Below are 15,806 nucleotides of genomic sequence, written 5' to 3'. Positions count from 1 at the left end.
CGTATAAAACAGTAAATAACAAGTACGTCAGTGCCATTGTACAAGTATTTTATTAAAACAGTGGAAGAAATACATTTTGCACCATAATACTGGCAAATACAGATATTATTGAATTATGAGTGAGTGTGCAAATCAGAGTTATTTCGTAGATCTTACCCTAAACAAATGCGTTTGACACATGGGTATGTAATGCAAACAATCTGTGTCATAGTTTTAATTAATCATTTAACGAGGAAATCGAGACACTGTTGTACAGCAGGTAGTATCACAAATTGCAGCAAATGGCTGATCTTAATAACTATGTTTTATTTGTACATGTACTAAGCTTCGATTTGCAAGTACAGTGTTTGCCCTACACAGGAGGAAAACATTAACTGGATAATGTTATACTTGTATTTTTTATATTGTGCTACTGCAGTGCAGGTACGGTACACCGAAAATAACGTTACCATGTCTACGTATCGTCCTTGTCAAGTGTGTTCACATTCTTCCAACTCACTGACTTCTATAATCACTTCATTGGAACTATAATGCTGCAAACAAATATCTATTATTTGCCAAATAGTACCTCATTTGTTACTCTTGCAAATCCTGTGGACATAGCTGTCTGTTATATAGTACTGTCTATTGAGCGACTTTTGCTTCTGTGGAAATTAACATCGACATGTCTATGACGGCAACACTATACAGGGTGGTCCATTGATAGTGACCGGGCCAAATATCTTACGAAATAAGCATGAAACGAAAAAAGTAAAAAAAAAACGAAACTCGTCTAGCTTGGAGGGGGAAACCAGATGGCGCTATGGTTGGCCCGCTAGATGGTGCTGCCATAGGTCAAACGGATATCAACTGCGTTTTTTTTTAATAGGAACCTCCATTATTTATTACATATATTACATATTCGCGTAGTACGTAAAGAAATATGAATGTTTTAGTTGGACCACTTTCTTCGCTTTGTGATAGATGGCGCTGTAATAGTCATAAACGAGTAAGTACATGTTATCACATAACATTCCGCCAGTGCTGACGGTATTTTCTTCGTGATACATTACCCGTGTTAAAATGGATTGTTTACCAATTGCGGAAAAGGTCGATATCGTGTTGATGTATGGCTATTGTGATCAAAATGCCCGACGGGCGTGTGCTATGTATGCTGCTCGGTATCCTGGACGACATCATCCAAGTGTCCAGACCGTTCGCCGGATAGTTACGTTATTTAAGGAAACAGGAAGTGTTCAGCCACTTGTGAAACGTCAACCACGACCTGCAACAAATAATGCCCAAGTAGGTGTTTTAGCTGCTGTTGCGGCTAATCCGCACATCAGTAGCAGACAAACTGCACGAGAATCGGGAATCTCAAACACGTCGGAATTGAGAATGATACATCAACATCGATTGCACCCGTACCATATTTCTACGCCCCAAGAATTGCATGGCGACGACTTTGAACGTCGTGTACAGTTCTACCACTGGGCACAAGAGAAATTACGGGACGATGACAGATTTTTTTCACGCGTTATATTTAGCGACGAAGCGTCATTCTGTTTCACTGCATGACAAAATGGGGATGTACTTCGAACATGATGGATGTCCGGCACATAGCTCGCGTGCGGTTGAAGCGGTATTGAGTAGCATATTTCAGGACAGGTGGATTGGTCGTCGAAGCACCATACCATGGCCCGCACGTTCGCCGGATCTGACGCCCCCGGATTCTTTTCTGTGGGGAAAGCTGAAAGAATATTTGCTATCGTTATCCACCGACAACACCTGACAACATGCGTCAGCGCATTGTCAATGCATGTGCGAACATTACGGAAGGCGAACTACTCGCTGTTGAGAGGAATGTCGTTACACGTAATGCCAAATGCACTGAGGTAAGTTCACAAAGGCACGTATATTACATTGGAACAACCGAAATAAAATGTTCAAACGTACCTACGTTCTGTATTTTAATTTTAAAAACCTACCGGTTACAATATGTGAGCCATATGTTTGTGACTATTACAGCGCCATTTACCACAAAATGAAAAAAGTGGTCCAACTAAAAGATTCATATTTCTTTACGTACTACACGAATATGTAATAAAAAATGCGGGTTCCTATTTCAACAAACGTAGTTGATATTCGTTTGACCTATGGCCGCCATCTAGGGGGCCAACCATAGCGCCACCTGGTTTCCCCCTTCGAGCTAGACAAGTTTCGTTCTTTGTAGTTTTTTCGTTTGACGCTTATCTCGTGAGATATTTGGCCCAGTCACGATCAGTGGACCATCCAATATATTAGATAATGACAGCTATATCATTCACAGAAGTGCGAACGAGTTGCCATTGAAGGAAGCTAGCCTCACATCATATGTTCTACATTTAGGGTGTGCTAACCCAGAGTAACGCATATCGTGTGGTGAACTACGCCGAAGAGCCAAAGAGACTGGTACAAGTGCCTATCATCGTGTAGGGCTCCCATAAGCATGCAGAAGTGCCGCAACACGACATGGCATGGACTCGAACAATGTTAGAAGTAGTGCTGACACTACGATTCCTGCAGGGCTGTCCATAAATCCGTAGAGTACGAGGTGGTTGCCGTAGCGGCCCCTTATTGTTAGTGGGCCAGCGGAACCAACACGCAAGATGGGTTGCTAACCCCCTTTCAGCAGCGCGGAGAGGAACATCGCCAACGGACAGAAACAATAACAGACTTTCCAAATAAACACAGAACTACTTCGCCAGGCAACATGTGACAGTATTACACCAATCGGAGCTCATATGACTGATGTAGCATTCTTCCGACCTGGCTTTATCAGCACGCCTAGACCAGCAGTGTTTACCAACCGGTAGGAACAACTCTGGCCAGTACTTACGCCGGCCCTAGCATTGTATTCACGTGCTGTAGCATTGTAGTAGCACATTGTATTTTGTATTGTGTAGAGTAAATTTTGGTCAGTATTTGTCTTCCATTGTTGTTTCCTTATTTCATTTTTCACCACAAGAGTTGTGGATTTTCTTGTTGTACTTGTGTTTAAAACTTAGTGTATGCCAAGAAGTCGCTTTTTTCTTTAATTATAGTAAAGTGTGTTCAAATTGACAGTTAGTTCTTTTTCCTGCCAACCACACGACTCAACAGTTATTGGCGACGAGGATAAAATTTTCATTTTCGAACGGTATGGCCTCCTCAGAGGAACTTCATCAGTCCTTGGTGGAAACTCTACAGCAGATTCAGGCAGCGCTCACAAGGTCAGAACATCGCTCTCACTCCCAATCGTTGCAAGAGGTAGCTCATAGAGTAGATTCCATCGAAGGTAAAATGAACACTTTGCACGTGGCTCCACCGATGTTAGGTCTGTCGAACCATGGTCAAACTATGTAGAATGGTTGGAACAAATTTACTGCCACATGGGATCCACGATGAAAATCTAAGTCGGGCTTTCTTTATAGCAACAGTCGGTCACAGATGTATCATTTAATTCAACAATTGAACCCTGAGCAGTCCCCTCGCTATCTCTCATTTTCCCATATTAAGGGCTGCCTTTTTGAGTACATTGACGCACAAATACACCTCACCTCCGCCCATCAAACTTTCTTCTCTTGTCACCAGGTCAGACATATCGGGAATGGATTTCGACACTCCGGGGTCTCTCCCGCGATTGTAAATTCTGGTGTGCCAACATTGCCTGCAAGCAGTCTTACGCCTCTTCGTTGATTCGCGATATGGTGATGTTTCACGCACCAGATGAGGGTCTTTGAGCTGATATTTTGAAGTTACAGGACCCGTCCTTCGACACCTTTCTCCCTATCATTCGTGCGTTTGAACAGTACCACCGGCTACAACCACCGTGTCTTGATCCAGCTGTTTTCGCGGCTCGCCAGTTCCCTAGCAGTGAGCGGGAGTCTCGTCGATCCGTTGGTCCATCCTGTGACAGGAAATCTTTCACCCAGCTTCCCTCCTGTCCAGACTGTTTCCGGACTCACCATTGGTTTGAGGGCCCCCACCAGCGAGCAAGATGTACAGCTTGCAGCCGAACAGGCCATTTCACCATGGTGTGTCAGACTTCGCAGAAACATTGCATAGATGCCAGGCTTCCTGCGGATGCACAGGCTCGTTACGAATCGTCACCTCAGGACCTGGATGCCTTACACTCCATTGACGGTCAAGTATTCTCCATCATTCTCCAGTCGGGTGATCGTTTTCTCCTTACCTTTGAGGTCATGCATATTCCGGTTGTCTTCCAAATTGACACGGCATCATCCGTTTCTATTGTGGATGGTGCCACATACCACAGTTGGGCTCGTCGGCTTCATCCCCTTACACTCGCACCTTCCACAGTTTCAGTAATCACTCTATATCAGTCGACGGCGTTTTTTTCCACACAAATCTCTTACGGTGGTCTTTCCTTCACCACTCAGTTTTTAGTGGTCGGATGCCCCGGCGCTATTAACCTTCTGGGTGTGGACATTTTTGGTCGTGTGGATTTCCAGTGCAGGATGCAGTACAGGCAGCATCGGTTCCCTTGTTGGATACCCTCCTCGCCCCTTGGCTCAGCAAATACGAAACATTGTTCTCATCCCCCACACCAGGGGTGAAGGGTTTCACCGTGCATGTTCAGCTTCTTCCCTCTGCTGTTCCTCGTTTTTTTAGGGCCTGCCCGGTCTGTTTTGCTTTCCGAGACAGGGTCCAGGTGGAACTACGCCACTTACAAGATGAAGGTATCCTTTCTCGCGTCGTGCACAGTCGCTGGGCGATGCCTATTGTGATAGTCAAGAAGCCGAACACTGCTTTATGCATCTGTGGCTATTTTAAGGTCACAGTCAATTTTCAGTCCGTCATCGATGCCTAGCCTGTCCCATCGGTGGATGACATACTCACACGTCTTGCGGGCTCGACCGTTATCACCAAAATTGATTTGCACGATGCTTAGTTGCAGCTACCATTGGCCAAGGAATCGCAGCAGATCCTAGTCATCAGTACTCCGTGTGGCCTTTTCTGGTACAACCATTTGCATTGCCAGCACCCCTGACATTTCCCAACATTATTTGGAACGCCTCACTAGCCAGGTCCCCGAGGCACCCAATTATCTGGATGATGTAATCGTCGGTGCCTCGTCCATGATGGACCTCGTGGACAAGCTGGATCGGCTGTTTCAGGTTTTTGTTGAGGCTAACCAGCGTTGCTGGAAAGAAAAGTGTGACTTTTTTTCATGAGAAGTCAGCTATCTCGGGTTCACGATTGATGCTCGTGGCCTACACAGCTCTAAGGAATATTTCGAGGGGATTCAAAACCTGTTTCCTCCCACCAACGTGAAGCAATTGCAATCCGTCCTTGGTCAAACCAAATATTATCGGCGTTTTATACTCCATGCCACCGAGATTTCGGCGCCCCTGACCCGGTTATCGCGCAGGGGTGTGCACTGGGTTTGGGACACGGCGTGTGAGCATGCTTTCACACGTCTCAAGTCAGCTCTCTCCTGCCCTCCTTGTCTGGCCGCTTACGATCATTCCCTGCCCCTCATCGTCGCTGCTGATGCCTCGGACTATGACCTGGGTGCGGTCCTCTTGCAAGTGGTCGACGGCGTTGAGAGGCCTGTGGTTTTCGCATCCAAAAAATTGACCAATGCTCAAATGAATTATGGTCAAACTGAAAAGGAAGCTTTGGCGCTGGTTTTCGCCCTAACGAAATTCTACGATTTCGTGTGTGGCCATCATTTCAAGCTGCAGACCGGTCACAAACCTCTGGTTTCTTTGTTTCACGTGGGTGCTGCAATGTCCACCCAGACGGCACGCCGCCTCCTGGTGCCGTTCGACTTGAATATTGTCTACCGCACCTCTGAACAGCACGCAAACGTCCATTTTCTGTCCTGGCTGCCTGCCGGGGTGGGCCATCAGTTTGACACTTCCCCCTTGGTTTGTTTCCATGTGGAACCAGACGCGGACGCAGCTCTGGACGCGCTTCCATTGGCTGCTGATGCGGTCCGGTAGCCACCGCTGGGGATGAGACACTGCAAGCTCTCTGCTGCCAAATCATTGCAGGTTGGCCGTCCAGCCATTGTAGCGTCCACAATGCAGAGGTCCAGCATTTTTGGGATCATCGGCGCAGTCTCTTTTTCCAAACTGGCGTCATCCTTTTGCATAGTGATTTGGACATTCCCTGGCTGGTCACACCTCTTGCGTTGCACTGCTGTGTCCTTGACCTCCTCCACAATGGCCATTGGGACATTGCCCTAACCAAACAGCTGGCCCGCCGACACCTTTATTGGCGTTGTACGGATGAAGACATTGCCTCCCTCGTGTCAAGCTGCACCACATGCCAAATACGTCAGGCAGCACCCCCACGCCAGTATTTTTTGTGGCCAGATGCAGCTGCTCCATGGTAAAATTCTCCATTTGAATTACACAGGGCTGTTTCATGGTTCCCAGTGGCTCATGCTGACCGACTTCAGGTTGGGATACCCTTATCTCTCCTGCATGATGAACACCACTTCTGCTGATACTATCAAAATTGTCCAGCGCCTCTTTGCTGTCAAGGGATTCCCCAAAATGATTGTTACGGGTAACAGTCCACAGTTTACTTTGACCGAGCTTAAGAAATTCTGTACTGCCAATGGAATTTCCCTCGTCCACACCACCCCATTTCACCTCACATCAAACGGCCAAGTGGAACATTTTGTGCAGACATTCAAGACCCAGCTCGGTAAGCTGTTAAGCCATCACCTGCTTAGGAGGCGGTGCTTCTTTTCTTGGCTATGTACTGCGCCGCTCCCATGACAGTAAAAGTCCTGCAGAGATACTTCATGGTTTACCATTCCGCACCCCCTTATCTGTCATCGTTCCTGAGGCTTCTCACCCTCCCACCCACACGCCGATGCACTTCTTACATGTCGGACAGGAGGTCTGGGCGTGGACCCTCTCTCGTCCACAGGTGCGCTGGGCACCTGTTACCATCAGCGAGCTCTGCGGGTGGGCGATGGAGTCTCTCTGCCGGGCCAATGGTTCTGCCCGCCCGCTGGCACCTCAACCGGCTCTGCCCTTGTCTGGTGGACCACAACGCCATGGCAGAGGTGTCAGTGCCTATCGCCAACAGCCCTGTGTCTGAACCTCTGCTTCTGCTTCCACCACAACTGCTATCTCCTCCACCACCTGCCTGTGCTGCATCACTGCCTCCCGCCCCTGCTGGTCAAGAACCCATGGGTGTTGACCAGGATGCCCTTACTCCTATGGAGGTTTGTGGTGCTGTGCATTTTTTTCCCGTGGGGAGAAATGTCGTAGCGGCCCATTATTGTTAACCCACAGAACAGACACGCAAAATGGATTGCTGATCCCCTTTCAGCAGTGCGGAGAGAAACATCGTCAGTGGACAGAAACAATAATAGACTTTTCAAATAAGCACGGAACTACTTCGCCAGACAACATGTGACAGTGTTCCGCCAGTTGGAACTCATGTGACTGATGTACCACTCCACCGACCTGGCTTTATAAGCACGCCAAGACCGTCAAACAGGCAGTGTTTACCAACCATTTTGGTCAGTATTTGTCTTTCATTGTCGTGTTTCCTTATTTAATTTGTCGCAAGAGTTGTGGATTTTCTTGTTGTTCTTGCGTTTAAAACTTAGTGTATGTCAAGAAGACGCTTTTTTCTTTAATTATAATAAAGTGTGTTCAAATTGACTATTAGTTCTTTTTCCTGCCGACTGCAGGGCACAACAGTGGTGGAGATCTCTTCTGAACAGCACGTTGCAAGGCATACCAGACATGCTCAATAATGTACATGTCTGGGGAGTTTGGTGGCCAGCGGAAGTGTGTACACTCAGAAGAGTGTTCCTGGAGCCACTCTGTAGTAATTCTGAACGTCTGGGGTGTCGCATTGTACTGCTGCAGTTGCCCAAGTCCTTCGGAATGCACAATGGACGTGAATGTATGCAGGTGATCAGACAGGATGCTTACATACGTGAAATCTGTCAGGGTCGTATCTAGACATATCAAGGCTCCCATATCACTTCAACTGCACATGCCCCATACTATTACAGAGCCTCCACCAGCTGAACAGTCCCCTGCTAACATGCAGAGTCCATGATTCTTGATGATGTCTCCATACAAATACACGTCCATCTGCTCGGTACGGTTTGAAACGAGACTCGTCCGACCACACAACATGTTTCCAGTCATCAACAGTCCAATGTCGGTGTTGACAGACCCAGGTGAAGCGTAAAGCTTTGTGCCATACAGTCATCAAGGGTACAAGAGTGTGCCTTCAGCTGCGAAAGCCCATATCGATGATGTTCGTTGAATGGTTCGCATACTGACGCTTGTTGATAGCCCAGCATTGAAATCTGCAGCAATTTGCAGAAGGGTTGCACTTCTGTCTTCGTTGGTCCCATTCTTGCAGGATCTTTTTCCGACCACAGTGATGTCCAAGATTTGATGTCTTACCAGGTTCCTTATAGTCACGGCACACTCGTGAAATGGTTATACGGGAAAATCCCCACTTCATCGCTACCTCGAAGATGCTATATCCCATCGCTCGTGCACTGACTACAACACCACGTTCAAACTCACTTAAATCTTGATAACCTGCCATTGTAGCACCAGTGACCGATTTAACGACTGCGCCAGACACTTGTCTTATTTAGGCGTTGCCGACCGCAGCGCCGCATCCTTCCTCTGTATTTGAATATGCCTATACCAATGTCTTTGGTACTTCATTATATCAGGGGCAGTCAAATGAAAACCGAACACCCTTCACAATGGGACAGTGGAATGGTTCTATTAAAAAATAATCACCACACGCATTAAGACATTTGTTCTACTGGGAGACGAGAATCGATTTGCGTTTCGTAGAACGCAGTCCACCGCTTACTGATCCACAACCGCACCCACTCTTGTACTTTCTCGTCCAACTGAAACCGGTGTTCACGCAAGCCTTTCTTCAGGTCGCCAAAGATGTGAAAATCAAACGGTGAAAGATCCGGGCTGTACAGAGGATGCTCCAACCAAATCACCGAAGCGTAGCCTTCGTCCGATTGGCACTCTGGCGGCAGGCGTTATCGTGCAACAGGGCTCGTTGAATTCCTCGACGGTGGAACCACAATCAATGCTCAGCGCTACGAAGACACATTGCAGAAACTGCGAAGCGCAATAAGTCAAAACGCCCAGGAATGCTGTCGGACGAAATCATCCTGTTGCACGATAGTGCCTGCCCTCACGATGCAAATCGGACTAAGGCCAAGCTTCAGCGATTTTGTTTGGAAACACTATTACAAGCTCTGTAGAGCTCGGATCTTTCACCACATGATTTTTACATCTTTGACGACAAGAAGAGGGACGTACATGGACGTCGGTTTCGATAGGAGGAGGAAGTGCAAGAGTGGTCGACCCAGTTCTGCGAAACAAGAATTAATCGTCTCGTGTTGTCCCAAAGGGATAAATGTCCTAATACATGTGGCGACTAGAATAGAACTATTCCATGGTTCCATTGTGGCAGGTGTTCGGTTTTCATTTCACTGCCCCTCATACACGACAACGCTGATTCTCTGGGCACTACAGTCTGGAACCGAGCGACCGCTACGGTCGCAGGTTCGAATCCTGCCTCGGGCATGGATGTGTGTGAGGTCCTTAGGTTAGTTAGGTTTAATTAGTTCTAAGTTCTAGGCGATTGATGACCTCAGAAGTTAAGTCGCATAGTGCTCAGAGCCATTTTTTTTGCTGATTCGGAATGTGAATGCAGGTGTGCCACAGTACAGGTTGCAAGTAACATGCAGTATTTGACTCAACACAGTTGTACCTCAAGACATCCACTTGTTAGGGAGAGAGTTACGTTCAAGACTACAATAGGTTTGGCCACTTGATTATAACTGAGAGACAAGTAAAAAGTTAACAATAAATATATATTTCACATTTTTTCACTATACAAAATCTTTCACTATTCCGTGTTAAAACGCACAGTGGCCGTACCATGTACGCTTCCAATATAAAACAGACAGACATTCCCGTTACTCAAGAACAGTAATTCTCCCTCATCTCAGAAAATCGTGAAGGCAGCATCCAGCATGATGGGATGAATGATTGTTTCCACTTTCTTTTCGACACCTGTCGGACCTTGCAGTTCTTTTTGCGAACTTCATTTGTGAAAGATAACTGTATAATTTGGTAACATACCCGGTTCTCAATTATCTCTGGAAACGGGTATGGCAGACGCTCAAAGTCATGTTCCGCTAATTCTTTTGAGCAGTGTATTACGCTGGTAGATCATGCATTTTTACGTGTGACCAATAGTATGCTGACAGGAAGTCGCCGTGCGTTCGCATACCACAAAGAACATCGTTTTTGAACAACAAAATGCATGTGTGCTTTTCTCAGAATAAGCTGAGGGTCTCCAAAAATAGGTAGTTACCGATTTGAGATTGATTGATGTCTAACTGGTCTCCGCCACCTATGTGTGTGTGTGTGTGTGTGTGTGTGTGTGTGTGTGTGTGTGTGTGTGTGAGAGAGAGAGAGAGAGAGAGAGAGAGAGAGAGAGATTGATGTTTTGGAGCTGTTAGATACTTTATGTTACACTTTTAATAACAATATTCACTTTATTTTCATCAGGCATCACGAACATTCAAGTGCGCGCACGTACACATACACTATAAGATAATTATTAGATTAGATTAGATTTACTTTCATTCCAATTGATCCGTAGTGAGGAGGTCCTCCAGGATGTAGAACATGTCAGAAAAACAAAGATACATGACAAATATGTACAACTCAAACAAATAAACTAATGTACAATTCTACAGGTCCCAAGTGGCATGGTCGTCATTTTTTAATGAACGCTATATGAAAGAATCATTTTACAAATACTGATGCACTGAATGTAAAATAAAAAAGTTTATTTATTTATTTATAAGGTAATAAACATGTAATACAACTACTAAATACTTATTTACAATGAACACATTACTGCACTGAACTGGTGCAGAAGTTAGATTGTACTTACACACACACCACACACACACACACACACACACACACACACACACACACACACTTATTTACAATGAACACTTTTTTTTTTGTCATCAGTCTACTGACTGGTTTGATGCGGCCCGCCACGAATTCCTTTCCTGTGCTAACCTCATCTCAGAGTAGCACTTGCAACCTACGTCCTCAATTATTTGCTTGACGTATTCCAATCTCTGTCTTCCTCTACAGTTTTTGCCCTCTACAGCTCCCTCTAGTACCATGGAAGTCATTCCCACATGTCTTAGCAGATTTCCTATCATCCTGTCCCTTCTCCTTATCAGTGTTTTCCACATATTCCTTTCCTCTCCGATTCTGCGTAGAACCTCCTCATTCCTTACCTTAACAGTCCACCTAATTTTCAACATTCGTCTATAGCACCACGTCTCAAATGCTTCGATTCTCTTCTGTTCCGGTTTTCCCACAGTCCATGTTTCACTACCATACAATGCTGTACTCCAGACGTACATCCTCAGAAATTTCTTCCTCAAATTAAGACCGGTATTTGATATTAGTAGACTTCTCTTGGCCAGAAATGCCTTTCTTGCCATAGCGAGTCTGCTTTTGATGTCCTCCTTGCTCCGTCCGTCATTGGTTATTTTACTGCCTAGGTAGCAGAATTCCTTAACTTCATTGACTTCGAGACCATCAATCCTGATGTTAAGTTTCTCGCTGTTATCATTTCAACTACTTCTCATTACCTTCGTCTTTCTCCGATTTACTCTCAAACCATACTGTGTACTCATTAGACTGTTCATTCCGTTCAGCAGATCATTTAATTCTTCTTCACTTTCACTCAGGATAGCAATGTCATCAGCGAATCGTATCATTGATATCCTTTCACCTTGTATTTTAATTCCACTCCTGAACCTTTCTTTTATTTCCATCATTGCTTCCTCGATGTACAGATTAAAGAGTAGGGGCGAAAGGCTACAGCCTTGCCTTACACCCTTCTTAATACGAGCACTTCGTTCTTGATCGTCCACTCTTATTATTCCCTCTTGGTTGTTGTACATATTGTATATGACCCGTCTCTCCCTATAGCTTACCCCTACTTTTTTCAGAATCTCGAACAGCTTGCACCATTTTATATTGTCGAACGCTTTTTCCAGGTCGACAAATCCTATGAAAGTGTCTTGATTTTTCTTTAGCCTTGCTTCCATTATTAGCCGTAACGTCAGAATTGCCTCTCTCGTCCCTTTACTTTTCCTAAAGCCAAACTGATCGTCACCTAGCGCATTCTCAATTTTCTTTTCCATTCTTCTGTATATTATTCTTGTAAGCAGCTTCGATGCATGAGCTGTTAAGCTGATTGTGCGATAATTCTCGCACTTGTCAGCTCTTGCCGTCTTCGGAACTGTGTGGATGATGCTTTTCCGAAAGTCAGATGGTATATCGCCAGACTCATATATTCTACACACCAACGTGAATAGTCGTTTTGTTGCCGCTTCCCCCAATGATTTTAGAAATTCTGATGGAATGTTATCTATCCCTTCTGCCTTATTTGACCGTAAGTCCTCCAAAGCTCTTTTAAATTCCGATTCTAATACTGGATCCCTTATCTCTTCTAAATCGACTCCTGTTTCTTCTTCTATCACATCAGACAAATCTTCACCCTCATAGAGGCTTTCAATGTATTCTTTCCACCTATCTGCTCTCTCCTCTGCACTTAACAGTGGAATTCCCGTTGCACTCTTAATGTTACCACCGTTGCTTTTAATGTCACCAAAGGTTGTTTTGACTATCCTGTATGCTGATTGTGTTCTTCCGACAATCATATCTTTTTCGATGTCTTCACATTTTTCCTGCAGCAATTTCGTCTTAGCTTCCCTGCACTTCCTATTTATTTCATTCCTCAGTGACTTGTATTTCTGTATTCCTGATTTTCCCGGAACATGTTTGTACTTCCGCCTTTCATCAATCAACTGAAGTATGTCTTCTGTTACCCGTGGTTTCTTCGCAGCTACCTTTTTTGTACCTATGTTTTCCTTCCCAACTTCTGTGATGGCCCTTTTTAGAGATGTCTATTCCTCTTCAACTGTACTGCCTACTGCGCTATTCCTTATTGCTGTATCTACAGCGTTAGAGAACTTCAAACGTATCTCGTCATTACTTAGTACTTCCGTATCCCACTTCTTTGCGTATTGATTCTTCATGACTAATGTCTTGAACTTCAGCCTACTCTTCATCACTACTATATTGTGATCTGAGTCTATATCTGCTCCTGGGTACGCCTTACAATCCAGTATCTGATTTCGGAATCTCTGTCTGACCATGATGTAATCTAATTGAAATCTTCCCATATCTCCCGGCCTTTTCCAAGTACATTACTGCATTGAAATTGTGCAGAAGTTTTATTTTACTTATACATATATATACACAAATCAGTTGGTTCTACTGAGAAATTCATCAATGGAGTAGAAGGAGTTGGCCACCAATAAATCCTTTAGGCTTCTCTTAAACTGAATTTCATTGGTTGTTAAGCTTTTTATGGCTGCTGGCAAGTTATTGGAAATGTGTGTTCCTGAATAATGCACACCTTTTTGTACAAGACTAAGTGACTTTAAATCCTTGTGAAGATTATTCTTATTTCTAGTATTGATTCCATGAATTGAGCTGTTGGTTTGAAAAAGTGATATATTTTTTATGACAAATTTCATTAAGGAATAAATATATTGGGAAGCAGTAGTTAGTGTCCCTAGTTCCCTAAACAGGCTTCTGCAGGATGTTCTCGAGTTCACACCACATATAACTCTTACTGCACGTTTTTGTGCTCGGAAAACTTTAGCTTGGCTTGATGGATTGCCCCAAAAAATAATCCCATACGACATTATGGAATGAAAGTAAGCATAGTATGCCAGCTTTTTCATATTTATATCCCCTATGCCTGACACAATTCGCATGGCAAACAGAGATTTGTTAAGACGCTTCAGCAGTTCTGTGGTGTGCTCCTCCGAGCACAGGCATAATATTGCACTGTTCCACTTTTTTTTCATGAAGTCCAAGTTCTCTCACAATCATCCTGTAGACAACATATAACAATCTACAAACACATCCTGAGAAGTCATTTAAAGAAATTAATATGACTTTCGGAAATGTACGATGATGGAATCTATCTATTTGCAAGAAATTGTGCATGTAAAAAGCGATCTGTTGCATTTACTCCATGATTTGAAACCATAGTGTGCCCTAAGGAGTATATTTGGTAGTTAATGTAGTGGGACCGAGGCGTCTAGATAGTAAGCAGGTATAAAGAGAAGTGTTCTGTTGTTAATAACGAAACCTAACAAGAAATAACAAGTTTGTTTGCGTGGACACCCTCGACAGCAAGCACAGAAATATTTGTTTTGTAAATGAAGACGCCTTTTCTTGCTGCAACTGTAATTTATTTTTCCCAGACGCGTTTCGCGTTTTTTTTTTCTGAGGCATATTCAGCGGGATCACACTGAAGATGCCTTAGAGTTAAAAAGGCAAAACGCGCCTGGGCGATACAAATTACAGCTGCAGCAAGAGAAGGCGATTTTATTTACAAAACTAACAAATGCTTGAACAGTTATTATAATTTTTCCGTATGCTTATACCAATATGGTGAGAATGAAGTTGTTAAGGTAGCTACTCTTTTCCAGTCACAACAATGTATCTCCAACTCATCTACCGAGAGAAGAGTATTTAAACTCGTTCACTGTAAACTAACTATTCAGCCATTTTCTGAGTTGCCATTGAATTAATAATTACCAATTTTAAAACAATGTTAACGTCATGTCTAAGTGGTGCAATCTGCTATCCGTTTGTGAAAACTTAAAAGGCGATCCTCCGAGTATAGGAATAGGCTTTGAACGTTCCTAAAACACAGCCACCTGAAACAACATTTGCCGTGACAGAGTTTTTATGTGCTTACGCGAATGATGATGAATAATGCAGAAACCATACACTACCAGATCAAAAGTATCTGGACGCCTATTACGGGACGTTAATACGTGGTATGTCCAACCTTCGCCTTTTTGTTGGCTTGAACTCTGCCGAGGTCACTTTCAGTGGTATCTTTATGTTTGTGGAGGAATGGCATCCCAACCAGAGAAGGTATTCACCTTGTGCACTGCAGTCTGAGCAAAGTCGACGTTCTAACTCATCCCAAATGTGTACCATTCGGTTGAAGTTGGAAATCTAGGTAGGGCAGCGCAGGCTAGGCCAGTTCGTTTCAGGGAATGTTATTGTCCACAAACCATTGCCTTACAGATGCGCCGGCCGTTGTGACCGTGCGGTTCTAGGCGCTTCAGTCTGGAACCGCGTGACCGCTACTGTCGCAGGATCGAATCCTGCCTCGGGCATGGATGTGTGTGATGTCCTTAGGTTAGTTAGGTTTAATTAGTTCTAAGTTCTAGGCGACTGATGACCTCAGAAGTTAAGTCGCATAGTGCTCAGAACCATTTTGAACTTACAGATGCTCAGAGCCGAAACCAGGGTTTTGGTCTGGGGAGGGTAGCTGAGTTCATAGAAATTTTGTATCGTTATGTCATCTTCAAACTCTCTATACGCGTTTTCTTAATATATTAAAATACAATTCCAACCACAATAGAGAGAAAATTTTCGGAACTTACATCAGAAAGCTATGTTGCAAAGAATCTTCTTCTCTACCTTTTTTTTTTTTTTTTTTTTTGGGCGGGGACAGGAATAGTTCTGGGGGAGGGGTGCTGCAGCCTCACAGACGAACCCCATCCCCGGTTACGCCAGCCCCGGTTTCCCCTCTGCAGATAATGCTTTATGACATGGTTTGCTGTCATGCTGTCAGTCTTTTTCTCCAAACCGTTCCTCTTCTGT

The sequence above is a fragment of the Schistocerca piceifrons genome, chromosome 3 (assembly GCF_021461385.2).
Source record: "Schistocerca piceifrons isolate TAMUIC-IGC-003096 chromosome 3, iqSchPice1.1, whole genome shotgun sequence".
In the NCBI taxonomy this organism is placed as follows: domain Eukaryota; kingdom Metazoa; phylum Arthropoda; class Insecta; order Orthoptera; family Acrididae; genus Schistocerca; species Schistocerca piceifrons.
Note: the sequence above shows the minus strand (reverse complement) of the source record.